Raw genomic sequence first — 6,205 nt, 5'->3', positions numbered from 1 at the left:
TTGGGAAGAATGGAGTGGTTTATTTTACACAGAATGAGACCAAATTTGCAGCAGGGTGAGAACTACCTGTTATCTAAAGGCTGTGTAAGTTTCAAGCAAATTGGGACAATGGAGCAAAATTCTACAACCCCCTGATCAAGCTGCCCCAAGCTCTCTACTTTCCCAGATAGTGGGCTTGCATAGAACAAATCAGTTCCATCACCACAAACGAAGAAGGGAAGAGAACTGCAGTTCTCTGTAGCTTGTCAACAAAGGTGATTGGTTGAAAGCACTATATTTCCTAGGCAACACACTACAAATTTTCTCTTTACTTGGTGGGCTATCAAAAATTATTTGTCTATGTTGAAAATATAACGATAACTTGGGAGTGGGAAAGGTTGCTGCAATCAACCCTACAGACTCATCCAGAACTGTGAAAACACTGCCCCTTTTTATATTTAAAGAGAGAGAAATGCAGTTCAATTCACACTATTAGTATTTTCAAGGGCAGTAATTTGGAAATGCAGAGGAACTTGTCTATATGGGTTCAAATAATTAATTTTTGTTGTAGAAAAAAACATTTGTGCTATATTATCTTTTTAAAAATCAACACTAATTAAACAATACTGTGAAGTAGTTCACATTTATTATTATTCCCACACAGGTTGGGTACACGGACCCCATCTTGAGAACCCATAATGTATGAACTGGAATTCATGGCTAAAGAAGAAGATGAAGAGTTGGATGTATATCCCCCCTTTCTCTCCTGTAAAGATACTCAAAGGGGCTTACAAACATCTTTCCCTGTGAGGGGGCTGAGAGAGAAAAACTGTGATTAGCCCAAGGTCACCCAGCTGGCATGTGTTGGAGTGCACAAGCTAATCTGAATTCCCCAGATAAGCCTCCACAGCTCAAGCAGCAGAGCGAGGAATCAAACCCGGTTCCTCCAGATTAGAGTATACCTTCTTAATCACTACGCCACTGCTGCCTAAAGTAGTGTTCTGTCCTGGGATATTTGGTTATGTAGCTGACTGTCTTGGCTACCATACCACACCAGCCAGGTCTATTTTACAGAGTTATTCTGAGGGCAAAAAGCTGCTCTGAATAATTCTGTGGAGGAATGATGGCCTTTAAAAATGGCTTCCACCACTATATTTAAGCAAATATATTCTCATTTCATTAAATCTTTCCCTTAAAATCAGTTCTTCTGGGACTCAAAATGGTGACTATAAAGCCTCCATTTATTTAAGTTCACTTTTGAGTGCTTTATGTGGTAGATAGAGCCGTCACCGAGTAAAACAAGTTATCAGTTACCCTGGGAAACGGTGAGACAGAGAACAGGAACAGGTGTCACTGGAACTGTCTACTTGATAACCAGTGGGGAATGTAAAGTGATTGTGAAGAAGATTTCACATCATATTTATCTAAATAATATCAAGTCAAGGAATTGAATATTCATATGTTGCCCGCTACTTAATAAACCAATACAGTAAACAGTGCAATGTCTTTGAGACTGGAAGCTGGAAATCCAATATATTTATACATAACTCAAACATAGTAGTAATAAAAAAGTATACAAAAGCCTTTTGTGAGAACTAATATCTGGAGGACCCCAGAGGTTCACAGGAGTCTACAGTTGGAGTGCCTATTTCAATATTCCCCCAAATGTAAAGTGTCAGGCTTGCCTACATTTTAATCATTCTGATAGATTCCAGTGGCTAGGGTTTGAAATAACTCCCAGAAACAAAGAGTGTTTCCCAACTTACTCATAGCCCCCTATGCCGCGCGCTACTCTCAGCGTGCATCATTTCTGGCGAGCGCCCTGGCTACCCCACTACCCCGCGCTCTGCGCGGAGTCATCAAAAGGCGCCGTTTTGAAGAACACCAGAAATGACACGCGCTGAGGGGGCGCGACAGTGGCAGTGTCGGGGCGGCTGCGTTGTCGCCGCCCCTGCAGTGGGGAGTGCCAGGGGACCCCATGCTACTTGGCTACAGTAGTGCGGGGCAGAAGGTAAGTGAGAAAACACCCAAAATTGCATAACTGTGAGATTGCTATTCTCGGGAGGCAAAGTGGCATTCTCCTGGTATTACAACTGAGTTCCAGATTCCAGAGATCAGTTCTTCTGGAAGAAATGGCAGCTTAGAGGGTAGATTCTATGACATCACATCCCTACTGACCACCCTCCCTGTGGTAGGGGAAGCCATTTTCAAATGTTCTCCCATGTAAGAAATAGCAGGTAATTTTTTAAAAAAAACCTAGTAAAATGGAGAATATTCTAGCATAGCCTAGTTCTTTCTGTGCTGGTTGTCCATTTGTAAGAAAGTTTTGTTTTTCTTTGAATAGGGGATGACTTGAAATTGTACAATTCATTCTGCCATTTCCTTCCTACCACATTCTGTTTACGATCAGCTGCCCACATTACTTATGTCAGGGTCAGTGAGTGGGCAGCTACAAAATGGCTCGCCATTTAGAAAACCTACATGAGATACAGAGAACTGAAATCTTCGATAAAAATAAAAGACAGAGGGACCATTCAGTCACACATACTTGCGACAGGGCAAATACCTTTGTGAGTCTTTCAGAAACATTTATTAATAAAATAATAGCCTGCTTTTTTCTTGCAGAGTGAGCTCTTATTTAGAAACAATGACGCACTTAGGAACACTAAAGAGCTCTTATGTGTGTATGTGTGTGCTTTTAACGTGGACTAATTCAGGCCACTGAGGTGATCTCCAGGGATGTTTTGTGAGAGGTAGCCTGGAGAAGAAAAAGAGAAAGATGGGTTAATTCCAGGGGAGGGTGTAAAGAGGTGTTTTCTGAAAAGGTCATTCTGAAGAAAATTTCCTGTGGGGCAGTTAGAAAGTTCACTGGCAGAAGAGTGCTCACATTCTGGTTTGTTTATGAGACTTCTCTGGTGGAGTGGGAAAGCTTTTCCTCAGAGTTATTCAAGAAGAGAAACCTCTGCAAACATGTCCCTCAACGTTAACTCTGCCTTTCTCCCAGGGATTCCCATTCAGACCAAGCTGAGCCCTAACACAGGGTCCAGAGAGATTTTCTCCTTCCCTAGGCTTGCAAGTAGATCTAGAGAAACATGCCCTGTCCCTTTAATAGAGGCTTGTTGTGTGGAAATGAGCAGCTGAATTCTTCTATGGCATAGAAGTAAATATCATCACTTGGTAAATAACATTATATTAAACCTCTATTAAAGAGGCAGGACATTTTTTTCCATGTAGTTGTCAATCCTACTCATGATTAACACCGTTGGGATTATAACTTACAGTTTTGTATGCCTCTTTTCTTGCTATCTAATAAAAGTTGTGTTTTGTTTAAGTACCTGTTCAGGCTTGAAGGGCACAATGGCTCTGTGACCACTTGCAACCCAACTCTTTTAAACCAGAAATGATTATATACTTAAAGATGGTTACTGTCTTTGTGGCTGGTGGTATGGAGACTCTCCACAGTATAGCAGTGAGCCACACAATTAGTCCTGATAAATGCTACTTCAACCTGGTTGTGACTGCCGCAATGATAGTGCCATGATATACAATCCAACATATTAGACAGTTGATAGCAGTTAATCAAAGTAGGATAATCTAGAGCAATTATTGACAATCACCTGCTCTGGTCAATGGTCATCGCAGATGTTTTCCAAACCAGTTAAGAACTAATTATGTGAAATCAGCCACGAAGGCTTACTTTTGAGCTAACATGAAGACAGTTTGGAACTTCACTACGTTGGCAAGCTATTCTATGTTTTGTATCTGGTTGTGGTTTAATTCTTGACTGTTCTGGCAATGGAAATCTCTTGCTCTTATAAATAACAGAGAAAAGAGGAGGAATGAGAAGCCTTATGTTACCGAATGACATGATTCAAGAATCTGTCACTGGTTTGGTTATTAAGGTAAGTGCTGAAATAGCAAATGCACAAGCAGGCTCAATTAATCCTCATTAGTTCAGAACGAGGCAACAAAAGACTTAATTAGTGGTTATTAGGTACTGCTTAGAAAGGGAGCAGAAATACGTCTGCTGGCAAACTGTACTTAAGACTGTGCTGCATCTTCAGAAAGAAATCTGCCATCCTTCTCCACTGCCATGATTGCCACTAGGGTTGGTGATTCGGATGAAACGAATCACCTATCCGGGCTGAATCGTGGCCTATTCAGGCAATACTCATCCTGAATACAATATTCCTGTATATGAGCTAATCCAGATAGAAAGTATTTGGATCAGTTTGTATGTATTTGCAGGCATTCGGTGATCGTTAAAACAATCCTTGAATGCCTCCACTTCCCCACTTTCTTGGCAAGAGCCACAAATCTTTAAGATCCACGGTGTACAGGTCCATGTTGGCAAGAGGGGAGATGGATTCCACCTTCCTCTTGCCAGCAAGAGCCTGCATGGCTTGGGTCTTTAAGTGTGATTCTACCCCCCAAAATGGTTTCTTTTGTTGGGGTTTTCTTTAAACATTGTTTAAAGGGAGTTCAAGTGGGTTGAACTCCCTTTAAGCAATGTTTAAAGAAATTTAAAAACCCTAAAGAATCCACCTCCCAGAGAATCCCTCCAATACTTATATTGGGGTGCCAGTCAGGGCCACATGTTTTAAGCTAAAGGCACTAAAATTGCAAGCCATCTTCAGGAGACTCTTCTGATGAGTCCAACCAAGTTTGGTTAAGTTTGATTCAGGGGGTGCAATTTTATGGATTCTCAAAAGGTATCCCTCATCTCCTATTAGCTCCGATTGAAAACAATGGGGGTTGGGGCACCCTCTTTGGGGGTCCACAAAATTGGAGCCCCTGAATCAAACTATATTAAACCTGGGTTGTATCATTAGGAGTGTCTTCTGAAGATGCCCTGAGATTTTGATGCAGCTAGTTTTAAAAATGTGCCCCCTACAAGCCAAAATACAAAAAACCCCACCCAGATGGACCCGAATTATTCATTATACCTGAATATATTCGGGTATAATGAATATCATATTCATCTTATTCTGGCATACAGATAATTTTATGCCTGAATAAACCTAAATCCGAATTTTACCTAATGTGTCTTGGAACCAGTTCAGGTTATTTTAAGACCAAGCTGTATTCAGCTGGCATTCATCACTTATGTGCCACTGAAAATGGAAGCAGAAGGTGATATGTGTTATGTACCCGTACACTGTAAATACTTATAAATACTTATGATAAATTGCAGGTGAAGGGATCTCCACTTCATGAACAAGGTGGGGAGATGCTCCAGAAAGAAACAGTGAGGTGAATGCCTGCTTTGGAAGTGAGTTTGAATTCCCCAATCATGTTGGTTTTCACTTATTGGATTTGGAATCGCCTTTAGCAGTGAGTCATCCTAGCAATGACAAAATAGAAGCAGAACCTCTAGCACTTTAAGAGATGTTCTACCACTGAACCACAAGACCTTGCATCCCACCCCTCATAAGTACATCAAGATATGACTATTGTTCTTTGATCAACAGTGAAATAAAAGGTTATACTGTATTTTAGAAAAGTTACCCATGTTCTTTAAAAAGACTGTTCTGTAGCTGGATCAAACAGTCAAAATTGCAGATTCTGATGAAGCCAAATCTTCTACATCAACATCCTCCCTTATATGAAATCCTTTCTGACAACCAAGGAAGGAGATTCTTCAAAAAGTTATTCCATTGATGGTTATTGTTAAGAAGCACATCCTAAGACAGGGCATAGGTTTAGTAAAGCCTTAAGGAATGTTTTATCTACATTTCTAAAACAAAGAAAGTGGTCCAGGTATTACCTCATAAGAAAGATATGATTCTCTTTGCCCATTGGATTCACTCTTCCAAAAAGCCGTAGTTTTCTAGCACATTAACCTGAAAAGTAAAGTACTTTTCTTCTGCTTTGTTAATTCTCTTAAGTTCAGAACAAAAATGGTTAGCTCTTCCCATGCCGAGAACAAAATTAATGGCAAGCTTATATTTGGTGAGAATGAATATTCCCTATTTTATTTCTTTTTATTTTCATTCAAATGCAGTTGAACTTTGATGAGTAGGTTCTTTTCTTCTGATAGTCAAAGCTGTGTCTGCTATTTAATTGCCAGACATGCCTGACTTACAAACAAACATAAAGAGAAAAACTAGATGTCAAGATGTATGCCTGTAGTTTGGGGTTTAACATCCCCCCCCACACACACACACAACCTGACCTTTGCTGCCTCTTTTATTATGTTGATGACGCATATACTGATTAGTAATAT

General features: G+C 40.3%; 1 long non-coding RNA gene across 1 annotated transcript; it reads right to left on the bottom strand.

Annotated features, from left to right (window-relative positions):
• Positions 1 to 2,546: 2,546 nt before the first annotated feature.
• LOC125441813 lies at positions 2,547 to 5,617 on the bottom strand. The gene is made up of 2 exons (XR_007245909.1): positions 5,488 to 5,617; positions 2,547 to 2,737 (listed from the first exon to the last, which is right to left on the bottom strand). It is a non-coding gene; the product is annotated as an uncharacterized LOC125441813 (long non-coding RNA).
• Between the last annotated feature and the right edge of the window lie 588 nt (positions 5,618 to 6,205).

The sequence above is a fragment of the Sphaerodactylus townsendi genome, linkage group LG12 (genome assembly GCF_021028975.2).
Source record: "Sphaerodactylus townsendi isolate TG3544 linkage group LG12, MPM_Stown_v2.3, whole genome shotgun sequence".
Classification (NCBI taxonomy): domain Eukaryota; kingdom Metazoa; phylum Chordata; class Lepidosauria; order Squamata; family Sphaerodactylidae; genus Sphaerodactylus; species Sphaerodactylus townsendi.
This window is presented reverse-complemented; position numbering and strand designations above follow the sequence as displayed.